The following is a 13,875-nucleotide window of genomic DNA, read 5'->3' on the forward strand; positions in this document are numbered from 1 at the left end:
TCACCCTTCTCTATGACAGCAGGCTTTTCACCCTACCTTCAAGAATGGCCATTCAAAACAATAAACTCTTTTACTTTCAGACATGGTTGGTAAACACTTTGTAAAAAGAATGTTTGTTTCAAACATACTGAGAACTTAACGTAACTTTCATGAAATATTTACTGTTATGTTTTCCTATCTACAGTCATTTCAAATGTGGGCTTTTTTTTTTAGCAGAGTACAGGCATCTAAACGTATTGTCTGTCACATTTGCATTAATGTTTATTAATGTGAATTGTCACTGTTAAGGAAACCAATCAATAAAGCAACTAGGTGGATGCAATATGCACTGCTATAATATGACAATAAGAAGTGAAAGCAGATCCCTAATTTTTTAAGATATGTATTTCCATTACTTGAGCGGGAAAGTTCTTTGTTGACCTTGGAAATTGTCGTTAAAATAAAAATCCTAACTAAAGGTCCACTTCCTGGTTTTTTTCATCCGCATCTCATGATCTTCCTCTTGTGGTCTGCCTCTGAGTCTTCCATTACAACTGAGCAAACACCATCTAAAAATGAAAGATTGAAATCTCTGGAAAAGGTCCTAAAGTGTTTCCATGACTATTTATTGCATCTCCATTTTACATTAGTTTTTCCATCTCAGTTGTAAAATCTTTTTTCTCTTTTTAAAAAAAAAACAACTGATGAACCTCTGGTGTTTTGATTCTGTCTTTTTAAATTCAAATTCAAATGTCCTTAAAAGCAGATGAAAACATGTAACATTGGCCAGCCCAGAGGAATGCAAATATGAGTTGCTGTTGAAAGCTGATTAGTGCGTAAAGATCAGTCATGGTCATGTTCTGCACCAACAAACTTCCTGAGCGTCCACACATTGGTTGACTTCCCTCAGCCACTTAGCTGCACTTTATCGGAAATTAATGGACTCCAATTGATGCTGATGGTGTTGAGTGTGAGCAATTCCCTTGGCTGAGAGTCAGGGGAAAATGGTGAATTACTGGATGCAGAAATGTGACCCAGCACTAATGGATGTAGAATAAGATAATCAAGAGGCTAGCGACAACAGGAGTATATGTCATGTACTTTTAGACATCCAAGATGCACCCATTATTACTAACCATGGGCTTTCTTATATACTGACTTACAATTTTATATTCTCACGGGGCGCATGAATGAATCCCAACACAATGGGCCTCTTATAGACTCACAGCTGTTCATGTGGCTTCAGCTGGACTTACTGCCCTAGTTTGGCTGCATGTTGACACACACACACACACACACACACACACACACACACACACACACACACACACACACACACACACACACACACACACCTCGCCTAACCCTAACCCTAACCTAAACCTAAACCTAAACCTAATGCTGCTATAAACCCTAAAACCAAGTTTCCATCCCTCAAAAAGCAGTCTCTACCGGGGGGAACCTCAATTTTTGTCCTCACGGTAAGACGAGGCCCCTAGGGTTAGTGTGCATTCAGGTTAAAGTCCCCACCAGGATATAAGAACAACTACACACACACACACACTCAAAAACTATAGCACAGTACTCGGGGTACATTGGACATGGAAAGCAAAACAACATGTGGTATTAGAAAGCCCAGTGTCCATACTGACAAAATAAAAGGGACCCCAGTCCATCCTGTTTGCTGCACATTGTATTGTTCCTTGTAGTGATGTGGCCCAGATTCCCCAAACTGGCTGCCGTGGTTAAAAGTAGCTCTTTGTACAGAGGGGCTACTCAGTTAAAGTATGTGTGGTTCTGTCAGCATTCAAAGATTTGCAACATCAATTACATCTTGCCTGAGTGCTCGCACTGGGTTCAGCCATCTGCAGTCACTTCCAGGGGGATGTGGGTAGTGAAAAAAATTAGGATTGGCTTAAAGTATAATATCACTTTTGTTTGGCTGGTCCTAACTTATTCCAGAGCCCCAAAGAAATTCATGCAGAACCTCTGTCAAGAACTTCGAGAATATTCTTAGAAGGCAGCTCTTGGTGTTGGTGGTGATGTGAAAGTATTTCCCCTGTTCTTTAATTTCATCATGATAATTTAATTATCATGAATATGTGCTTGGAAAAACAGGAATAAATTTCAACACCAAACCTGATAACCTATAATAGTCTCATGTCAAGGTGATTACACAAGAAGCTTGGTATGGTGACTATGGCTCACGTGGTACGACAGGTCGTCCACTAATTTCTGAGTTGGCGATTTGATCCTCAACTCCTCCTGTTCACATGTCAAGTTGTCCTTGGGCAAGACACTGAACCCTAAGTTGCTCCCGATACTCAATCCAGCGCCCTGCATAGCAGCTCTGTCGCCATTGGTGTGTGAGTGTGGTTGAATTGGAGAATTAGGGGCAAAATTGTAAAGTGCTTTGTTTCCTAGATGCAGCAAGGTGGAAGGTAATCACACTCTCACTCTCACTCTCACTCTCTCTCACACACACACACACACACACACACACACACACACACACACACACACACACACACACACACTGGTTGGTCTTTCTGTGTTGCTCCCAATATGCAGGCCAGCACCTTGCATGGCAGCTTTGTTGCCATTGGTGTGTGAGTTTGCTTGAATTGGTGAATGAGAGGCCAAATAGTAAAGTGCTTTGTTTCCTAAATGCAGCAAGGTGGAGATAAATATATAGATATATATATATAGATATATATAGATATAGATATATATATAGATATATATATATATATATATATATATATATATATAAAATAAGGGGGGCGTAGGGGGATGTCAGACCATTTGACCATTCAACACAAACTTCAGTTGACAACTTTACCTTCCACCTTGCTGCATTTTTTCTAATTTAGTGTGTGTGTGTGTGTGTGTGTGTGTGTGTGTGTGTGTGTGTGTGTGTGTGTGTGTGTGTGTGTGTGTGTATATATATATATATATATATATATATATTTCTTGAAAGAAATACTAACCAAGTCAGCAATGTGATGCTTTTCCTGGAAGCCCCTTTACTGCCCAGCTGTTTCACCAACATCTATTTGCATTTCCATCTAGCTTGAGTCTTACCTTTTTTGGAGTAGTTTTTGTGCCAAATTCTTACACTTTGGCAGAGTTTAGCGATTTTCTCAGCACATGCTTAACCTTGCAAAGACAGCCCGCAAATTTCACCTCCCTCTTTGTGGTCTGGACAGTCTCAGTTGGCATTTTGCTGTGGTTTGGGTCTTCATCAATAGACATAAAACAATTTACCTTGCAGAGGTAAAAGTAGATCAACCTTTAACCTTTTGGAAACACAAACCAGTTACGGCACCCAGTTTAAATTCAAAGTGCAGCACTGCTTGTTGTCGTCCATCAAATAAACTACTACAAGTTTGCTAATTGGTTTGGTCCTTTTTCCAGACAAGTTCCTGCATTCATATCCTGAGCCTACACTATTAAGGGCCTGATCACACTGAACACACTTTGTCCAGAGGGATCAAGCCCTTCATATTCTCAAGACAGAACAGAACTGATGGCAGGGTTTTTTCCGCTTCTGTAAAGTCAGCTGCTGTCAATCACTTAGCTAATGTAGCTAATGACATTAGGTTAAAGTTCATAACTAACCAAAGAAGAAAAGCTCACCATCCATAGAGGCGTCACTTCAAGCCTGATGCTGTTTTTTGATATTATCTGATGGTGAAATGGGATGCACAAGAACAACTAATATCAGCTTTTCTTTCCCTTTCCTTGTTTTCAATAGAACTAATGAAACACAGGCCTTCTTCTTTTTTCCTCTGACTGGAAAGGAGAGAAAAGTCTTAAATGATGCAGAGCATTCTTGTGCTTTGAGTTGAATTCTATTCAACTCTGGGTGTCTTGATTGTTTATTCGAACAAACTTGGTACATGGCATGGATGAAAGGTTGCACAAGCAATGCACAAAGCACTTTAACAATTCCAATGACAGTGGCAATGTTCATATGGTACTAGGAGAGCAAATAATAGTCACTTGTAGACTACATGTATCTTGAGCTTATTTTGTACCACATATCTCTGGTACATGGACCAGATGGATTTGGCTTTTTGCCAATCACTCAAATTAGAAAAGACAGATCTGTATCACATGTGAGAAGAGGAATCAGATTTAGGACCTGCCCCTCTTCATCTCAGTCAGATGTCTCTCCTCAGTGTCAGTCCTGCTCTGCAATGTTTGCCTGCTTTAGTCTGTTTAGAGGTAAAGTTACCTGGTATTGTTAGAGATTTACATTTAAGCAAAATAACTGCACAAAAGCCTCAGTCACCCCTCACTTCTCTCAGTCTGTCTGCTAATGCCAAGGGTAGTCTCAAAAACAAAAGCAGCACAAAAAAAAGCAGAATGTAGATACAGTACTTGTGTGTGTTGGGGGTGGGGGGTGGGGGGGCAGCAAGCTGCCTGCCAAAATATGTGCTGCTTGAAAGCTGGATTGCTTTCAAGATTTGAAAGCTGGATTGCTTTCAAGCAGAAAAGAAGAGGGGAAAAGGAGGACGTAGAGAGGCCAAGGGAAAGAAGGAAGTAAAGGATGAATAAGGCAGAGAGACATATTGTGAAACTATTTTCCAAATGCTGGAATCCAGAGACTTCAGTAACACAGTCAAATCAAGTATGCACATGTTGTGTATGCCTATAGGCAGGCGAGAGGGGGAAAGAAGTGTTTGTTGTCATTCCCTTTAAATTAAGCCATGGGCAAAGAGGGAAAGGAAGCTTTCTAATAGCATGTTTGAGCTCATTGATTTCAACATGTGTGTTTTCCTATTTTGGTTTCATGGTTTTAATTTGGGGCTGAGTGTGTTCTGGCACCGTATTCACCCTCTCTTTCTTTTTTCCATTTTGTATGTGGTTGCTCAGTGAACTGATTATAAATGTGAGGTGATTTTTGCTCAGGCTCAGCATTGCAAACTAGGCTTTGTTCCTTTTTTGCCAGCAAATCTGAATCCATGTGTTTGTGTCCATGATCAAAAAAACACTGGAGGATTATTAAAAGGATTGCAAAATAGCCACAGGTGGGAGCTGTGACCGCAAGAGAAAGGGTAAGATTATTGATAAGGGCCTCCAAATAAGGTTGGATTTATGTTCGGGCTTCCAGACATACAGTTAGGTACGCAAGTATTTGGACAGTGACATAATTATCGGAATTGTGCCTCTATACACACCACCTCAGTGTATCTGAAACAAAGTCATCAAAATGGATGAATCCCATAAACTTTGGTGATCCCATGACCTTTCGTCTAACACCATCGTGAGGTTGACATTTGTAGTCTTGAAATGTCTTGACAGCTATTGAATAGATTGAAATTTGGTACACACACTCATGTTCCCCTCAGGATTAATTGTTGTAACTATTCTGATCCCCTGACTTTTCTTTTAGCACCATCAACTGGTCAAAATTTAAATTTTCCATTACTTTGGTTACCTGTAGTTACTCGCAAAATTAATGACATTCCCATCAGCCTCAGCTGTACTTTGTGTGCCTCTGTACACCTTCACAATGGATTTGAAACAAAGCCATCAAGATTTGATTGAAGTGTAGACTTTCAGCTTTAATTCATGAGGTTTAACAAAAATGTCACATTAACCATTTACGAATTACAGCCATTTTTACGCATAGTCCCTCATTTTCAGAGGCTCAAAAGTAATTGGACAAATCAATAATCCTTATATTATAAATATAAGGATTATTTTTAATACTTGAAAATCCTTTGCAGACAATGCCTGAAGTCTGGAACACATAGACTTCTCCAAATGCTGAATGTCCTCCCTTTGCCAAACTTTGCCAAACCTTTACTGCAGCTGCCTTCATTTGCTGCTTGTTTGTGGGTCTTTTTGCCCTCAGTTTTGTCTTCAGTAAGTGAAAAGCTTGCTCAATTAGGTTGTGGTCAGGTGAGTGAGTTGACCGTTGAAGAATATTTCTTTGCCTTGAGAAGCTCTTGTGTTGCTTTCACAGTATGTTTTGGGTCATTATCCATTTGTACTGTGAAGCACCGTCAGTTTTGCAGCATTTGGCTGAATCTGAGCAGATAGTATAGAACTATACACTTCAGAATTCATCCTCCTACTTCTATCAGCAGTCACATTATCAATATACACCCGTGACCCAGTTCCATTGGCAGCCATACATGCCTTGGCCATAACAATGCTTCGACCATGTCCTTCTCTTCCCATCATTTTGGCAAAAGTTAATCTTGGTTTCATCGGTCCAAAGAATCTTGTTCCAGAACTGGGCAGGCTTTTTTGGATGTTTTCTGGCAAAGTCCAATCTGGCCTTCCTGTTCTTGAGTGTTACTAGTGGTTTGGACGTTGTGGTAAACCCTGTGTATTTACATTCATGGAGGCATCTCTTGATTGTACACTCTGACAATGATACCTCCTCAAGAGAGTTCTTGACCTGGCTAGATGTTGTGGAGGGTTTTTCTTCACCAAGGAAAGAATTCTGCGATCATCCATTTTAGTCTTTTTTCTGTGGTCTTCCAGGCATTTTGGCATTGCTGAACTCGTCAATGCATTCCTTCTTTTAGAAAATGTACAAAACTGTTGATATAGTACATTCTTAAATTTTTTGCCATCTGTCTGGTATTTTTTTTTTTTTTTTTTTTTTTCCAGCCTAATGATGGCCTCCTTCATTTGCATCAAAACCTCTTTGGACCACATATTGAGAGTTCCCATAAACAGCTACCAAATTCAAATTCAACACTTGGAATCAACACCGGACCTTTTATCTGCTTAATTTGTCACGACATAAGGAGGAAATAGGCCATACCTGGCCATGAAACTGAACAATTTTCAATTGTCCAATTACTTTTGAGCCTCTGAAAATGTATAAAAATGGCTGTAATTCCATAAGGGTTAATGTGATGAAAATCTACAGTTCAATCACATCTTGATGGCTTTGTTTCAAATCCATCGTGGTGGTGTACAGAGGCAAAATCATGAAAATTATGTCAATGTCCAAATACTTATGCACCTAACTGTATGTATATGTATATACATTATATTATTTACACAGTAACCTTCTTAGCCTTTCATTGCATTCAGGACTAAAGCTTTTTATTTGACATGTATGCAGCCATATGGTGCACATTTCAGTTTAACCCAGTTTACAGTGCCAATAAGACATGTGTTTGTCTGTCTGTCTCCAAGGAAAGCACTGCAGATACCAAGACGGGCACAAGCCATTTGTAGTTTTTCATCCGGATCAGTGAGTTATTATCTGATATCACATCTGAGCTTTTTTTATCCTTTCATGTTCTATGTTGTTTTCCTTTTTGGCCTCCGTAAATGATGGCTAAGGGCTCTAAAGTGGGAAGGATGAATAAGTTGGTAGCACTGACACAGATAGGGGTAGATTGTGTATCGAAGTCTATTTCTGTACTTTGACTGAGGTCACACGCTCAGGAGTTGCACAGATGTTGTTGCCAGATATGGATCAAACTGTGACCTCATCTTAGTGCTTCACCTTTTTTAAGTTGCTTGCACATGTGAGAAGACACACATTTGTTGTCAGGAGTAGAGGTGTGTATAGGTCATTAAATACCACTGTGTTTTCACAGTCAAGCAGCAACAGTGCCAAATCACAGTGTGTATCTTCCCTGCTTTCATTTAACTCTTGATAGAATCAAAGGGACACTGTTTCTGGCCACTAGTGGCACTATTAAACAATATTTGATGTGCTTGTCAATGTATTTATATCACCAGCACATGCATGTTTTTGCTAAGCCCTGACTTCTATAGTTACTGTTGCTACACCTGTCAGGTTTTCACACTCACATGGCACATATGCAGTTTACAATGCTAACAGTCAGAAATTCATAGTAATTTTTGAAACAGTGAGTGTTTGATTTTAGAAAGTTGTAATGTATACAAAAGCAGCTTAAGTTTAATTTCGATTTTTGCTTGTTCTTATTTAAAAGCTGCATGCTTTCAATTTTAACATTACAGGAGAAGAGGTTGTAAGGATTAGGAATAACCAATGAGTTTGAAGGATTTAACACTATCTAGGACATACCAGTGACTGCCATTAATAAGCACACTGTATATTCAGTTCCTTGCACTTTTTTTTATCTTGTATCTTGGGGTTTTTGAAAGCCTACAATAAAGAAATTACCCTCTAAACTCTTTAAATGTCAGGTATCTCTTACTAGAGCCCCATACACCAATTCAGCATATGGAGAAGTCCAAAGCTTGTAAGATTGCTAAGCTACGATTGGACAGTTTCTATTCAGGAGGGGTCTAAGCGAAATGTCAGTTCTTCAGACTGTGAAGAAGTCAACAGTTCTCAGTGAGAGTACCTGTTCAGATAAAGGTTATTATTTCAATGAACATATTTAAACATGTAGATACAACCCTACTTCACATTGAAATTGATGGAAAGATTGATGGAAAATGTAAGGTGATACTGATATAACATTTCCCTGCACACTAAAAATAGATACACACTACACTTAAATTATCTGTAAACTACCTTGTTTTTATTTTTATAGCTCTGATCATCATTTCTATTTGTAATGATAATGTTGTACTCACAAATGTAATTGTTAAGAGTAAGGAACATGCTAACATCGCTATAAGTAAAAGTGGCACTGCAAAGCATTCAGGCAATCAGACAGGCTATTAACAAGCCAGCAGTTTAGCCATATTATCTCAACCATTTTATTTGGCGATAAAGGCTTGGTCATACCGGAAAGTGCCAAAATAGGTTGCGCTGGAAGCTTGGTTGTATAGTGACTACATGCAGGGCTAGTTGCTGAATTACTGTAGCTGGCAAGCTAACCACTAACACACAAGCTAGCCCAGAAAATGCTAGTTATAGTTAGTCACAGTAGTTCTCCATGCTAGCTGGCTTGTCATTTGGCAAGCTATCTGTAAGTTTGAAAGCAGGATAGCCTGGTCAATAACTGAACAATAAGTTAAAGATTTATTCAAGAGTCATTCAGTATTTGTGCATTTGAGTCAAGTTTCAGAAACTGTACCTATTTTTTGGAGCAGTTTATTCTCTGTCAGAGTGGATCATGCAACAGAGCTAATAGGCTATGATTTCTTCCTTTGTTCTGGCCTCCGTTCCCTTAGAGGTCAGCACAGCCAAGACAGTTTGCTGTTGGTAAGCAGTGCAGATTTGCATGTTAAAGTGCACCAAAGTTGAATGTGGTGCACTTTACAAAACTGCTTGATTTCGGTTTTGCTTGGGGAAGAATTTGCAGGCTGGATTTCTCTTCCACATAAGTTTGGCTATCCAAAGAGTTTATTTACAACTTGTCTCACTGCTTGTGTTTCTTGTCTTGTTGAACTTCTTAGTGATGTCACCATGTTCCCAAACTTTTTACCTTGGTGTGCACAATCCTTTTATTGCTGTTAGAACTGATAGTCAAAACTATAGAGACCCAATTAGTATTAAACTGTATCCTTTTGTGAGTTTTTACTAGAGAACAGAAGTGTCTTATCAGTTGATGAACAGCTTTAACTTTCCAAAGCTCTGCCTGTTCCCTATCCAGCTGTTGGGAAAAGCCTTGTGCTGTTCTGGGTCAGAGAAATCAATCTTCCAGGGCCTTGTGGCCCCAGCTGTTGGGTGGAGATGAGCCCAGTGTACACAGAAAAAGCTGACCACCCGCCGAATCTTTTTGGATCCAGAATCCAAAGAATTCAGCCTCTGGTTTAGCCCAGTGAGACATCCCCATGTTTACAGGCTTTTATGTATGTTGTGAATGCTCAGATGCTGGGGGTCTGTGTGGATGTACGTGGAGCATATTCCACATGCATATAATGTTGTGGAATGTGATAGGTTTAGCTGACTGTGTGTGCGTGTGTGTGTGTTCCTCCTAAAATCTGGCAGGGTTCCCAGCTAGTGAGGGTTGCACCAGTGTGGTAACCAGGTTTCTGCCCCAGAGATATGGAAACTGACCAATCAGACTAGTGGTTTTGGAGAAAATGTTAGGGTGCCCATTACTGACCTATTTGCGCTTAGGAAGGCTTTTTACACTCTTTGAAAACCCTATAACTGTCAGAGCAGCCTTATTTGGAACAAAAGGTTAGAACAACCCATGACTTTCTCTTATTGAGTTACATTTAGAAGCTTGTGTTTTTCTTTTTCAGCAAATTGCTCTCCACATGGGTTTTTCATTTTAATTTGACTTGTTTGTTCCTCTCTTTCTTTGTTTTCTTGTGTGTCTTTCTGATTTTACTGCCAAGAAACATCTTGTTCATCCAATACCTTGCCATGGTACTTGCAGCCTGGCACTCACCTCGCCTCCATCCTTCTCTTCCCAGCCTTGGCTGCCTCCCTGCCCGTCTGTCTGGGAAAACCTAGTGTTTACTGTAGGGAACTGGGCAGTGCTGCAAAACCAGTGGGAGGAAAAGCCTCCCAGACCCAACCCTTACTGGTTTATAGCTGTCTGAATTTAGATCCTGCGTGTGTAGCTCTCTTCCTATGCTATACACATTAATATCTTTATGGTGGGGCCTGAAATATTGCTGGAAGAGTTAAGCTACCTAGACTGAGCAAAACATTCGTTCTAAAACTATATGGAAGACTTTCTAACAAAGACAAACTTTTACAGTGTGGTGTGTCCTATGAATAGGCTCTAAAAACAATTATGGAGTAGATGAATGGATGAAATTAGTTCTTACAATTCAAGCTAAGTATTTAGAGTCCCTGAAATGTAATTGTAAGTAGTCCAAAGGTCACTTCCTGAACTTAGAATTGTTTTATGTCCAGCCTAAAAATCCCTATCCATGTAAAGCTGCCATCCAGCAGTATGTTCCTTCAAAGTCAAAGACCGCAGACAGCCACACAATTGGTGCTGAATTACAAGATAGCTTTCCAGTTTCATTTTCAGGACAGTGCCCTGTTATTGCCAGAATACAGTGTGTTATTGCTCAGATAGTGTATAATGCACATTGTGGATATTCTTCTGAATAACAGATAATGCCTTGCTTAAGGTAGGTCAAGGATAAGCTTGTACGTGTACAGTAATCCTGTATGCAAGTAGTGTGGGTGGTCAGTCAGTCTATCTGTGCCACAATATCTCTTAGAAATTGTTGTTAAAATCAGTGAAACTGCAGTTATCTGTGCATAAAGTCACAACTGAGTTAAGTTTCAATTATAACAAACTGCTCTTAAACTTTACATTCTGGTCTGTTGTGGTATGTTTAAAGTGATTGGGAGCAATTTTGTTGCAGGCTTAGGTATCTGTATGCATTGTTTAGCCAAAAGTACAGTATTTGGAGATCCAAGCTCCTGGTCCTGCTAGTTTGTGTTTTTGTACTATATTTAGCAATATGTTGTTGAATGAACTGTTTGTCTACCGCTTCTCTGGCTGTTGTGATGCTGAAGTTGTGATGCTGTTCCTCCTGAGACAAGACATATGACAGCTAGAGGTCTTCATGGTTCCACCCAGTTTCTAGTAACAAGACCTGGGACATGAGTTGGACCGGGTCCAGAGTATTGTATGCTTTCACGGTTAACTTGTTTGGTGCAGTTCAAACAGACTCTGGTGCGTTTGCATGTTTTGTTTGTTCTAGTTAGGTTGGTGTGACAGTTGTCAGTCAAACTCTGGTGTGGACTAAAAAACTGGACCAAGAAAACCTGAAATGGGGGGTTCCAAGAAAACTATGGCGCAATTAGTTAGTGTTGTGAAGCAAAGCAGACCAAGCACATGGTTTTGTGAGAGTACATATGTGATTGTATCATAAACTCAATAGATAAAATAGTTTGAAATGAATCTGCAGATTGTAAACTGTCAAGGAAATAAGTTGCTAACACATCAGCACATGAGAGCTGGGGTTTTCTCTGATACATCATTAAGTGAAAAGGAAACAATTGAAATGTAGCAGTCACACACATCAACTGTTCTCCTGAGTGATTAAGGTACAAGACCCCTCTTTTTGATTTGTCCCTACATGTCCATAGTTATTTATTATGTATGAGGTCCAGTATCAGTCTCCAATAATAATGCTCATAATAAATTACTTGTTTTTGAGCTGTTTGTGAGAACAGAGAAGATAAATAAACGTGTAAGGCATATAGTTCTGCACAGACCTAAAACTGAGACCTAAACCTGGCCCTTAAGCACGCTTTTCAGACCTGAATGGACTGGACGTGCCTGGTACTGCTTAATTTGAGACCAGAACCCAAACCGAGATAGACTATATTTTTGTTATTTCTACTTCAGAGACAAAGTTATATGGTCAACCGCACTGTCTACATTCTGCTGTTTCCCAGCGGGCATTGCGTATCTACTTACAAAACATAACACACATCGATGCAGATGGTTGGCAGAGTCATAGAGAGAAAGAGAGAGAAGAATCATTTGTAAATAATCCAACTAAAACGTGACCCAAGCATGAAGCTTTATGCAGTTATCTGTTCAAAATCCAACCAAAGCCACACTGTTGGGATGTTCTGGGTTCAGGTCTTTATTTGTTTGCAAAGTCAGTGAGAACATGAACTGGACTGAAGCTAAAATGTAACAATGTATCTTTTTCTTTTTTTTTTCATTTGTCTGGACCAAATTAACTGAACGAGAAGGCTTAAAGCACCTCGAGAATCTTAACGGTGTCAGTCTGCTTCAAAGAAAGTATGTAGTATAAGATTGTTGAACAACATGAAATCCCCTCCTCCTACATATTTCCTACGTCAGAACTGGGGGACCGCATCTGATCATTTTTTTTACTGTCGAAAACTTACAATCGAACAATCACACACACTTTATACAGTGATTGGTCATGTGTGTGGCTGTGTGACAGCAGGTAGGATGTGTACTTCTCTCTCAAGCTCTCTTTTCATTCTTCACACAAATAGTTCTGTCACTTTTCATGTGAAAAACTGACTGCAATATCATGAATGCCTTTGAGGAGAGACTGAAAGTGTGTATTTTTATGCCCTTCATATGATTTACTGCATCTCACCAATCTCTATGATGGCAAGCTTTTTGCCCAGTATCAACTGGGAACAGGTATAAACACTTTGGGTTTAAATGTGTTTGGTTCACACACAACTTTTTAATTTGGGTCATTCCATGTCGAATTAACAGAGGCTATGTGTGATGTTGACATGGTGACATCAGAGGTTACTTTATGTAAATAATATCATTGTACCCAACAACTAATGTGCAAAATTTTTGGCTTGTATTTTCTTTAGTTTCTGAAATATGGAGGCAATAAAAAAGGGGTTGTGGCCCTAATAAATGAGTGTTGCTAAGAACTTGCATAGTTCCATAAGTCATTATTTTTAACTTGTTCATGCTACATGCTTGAAATTTTCAGGGATTGTTCTGTAGGTTGCCCTACAGTCGCTTATTAGAAAAGTTATGGCTTGCTGAAAAATGTATTAGATAATTTTTTAATACGTTGGAGCCCACTATATCTTCGTACTGAACCACATCAGTTCTTTTAAATTTATGTATAATACTCATGTTATAGCATTTTTTTTTAGCAACTAAGTACAGTCCTTGTTGAAATTACTGGCACCCCTGAATTTTAAGTACAGTATTTGGAATATCTTAAGAAATAAATGCAAATTAACCAATTTTGTATAATCAGAATATTTAATAAAATGTCCAAAGTTACTGAACAACAGCAAGACATTTAATGTAGTGAAATAAAAAATACAGATGTAAAATGTACGCTGGACACAATTATTGGCACCTTTTTAAAGAATTTATATTAGTTTTATCAAACAAAATAATAAACAAATAAGCCTCAACTGTGCTTAATTTTCAGTGTTCGCATTAACCAATGAATGATGGTTTTACTATATAAAAAGGGGCTGATTGTTTCCACTTTGTTTTTCATAATGGTGAGGGCAAAATGGCTGCCTGAGAGCATCAGAAATGCTATTACAAGACATGTTATAGTCCCAAAGGCTACAAGGCA

At 39.1% G+C, this 13,875-nt stretch overlaps 1 protein-coding gene across 7 annotated transcripts in view; it reads left to right on the forward strand.

Annotated features, from left to right (window-relative positions):
• The window catches only part of thrb (thyroid hormone receptor beta), a 123,048-nt gene that overhangs the window by 42,146 nt on the left and 67,027 nt on the right, over positions 1-13,875 (forward strand). Inside the window, exon 1 of one of the 7 annotated variants that reach the window (XM_040121273.1) lies at positions 7,189-7,207. The exons of the other annotated variants lie outside the window; for them this stretch is intronic. The gene's annotated coding sequence lies outside the window, so the exon portion shown is untranslated. Of the gene's footprint in view, positions 1-7,188; positions 7,208-13,875 lie in introns of those variants that run through there. 7 annotated transcript variants of the gene reach the window in all.

This window comes from Xiphias gladius, chromosome 24, assembly GCF_016859285.1.
Source record: "Xiphias gladius isolate SHS-SW01 ecotype Sanya breed wild chromosome 24, ASM1685928v1, whole genome shotgun sequence".
Taxonomy (NCBI): Eukaryota; Metazoa; Chordata; class Actinopteri; order Istiophoriformes; family Xiphiidae; genus Xiphias; species Xiphias gladius.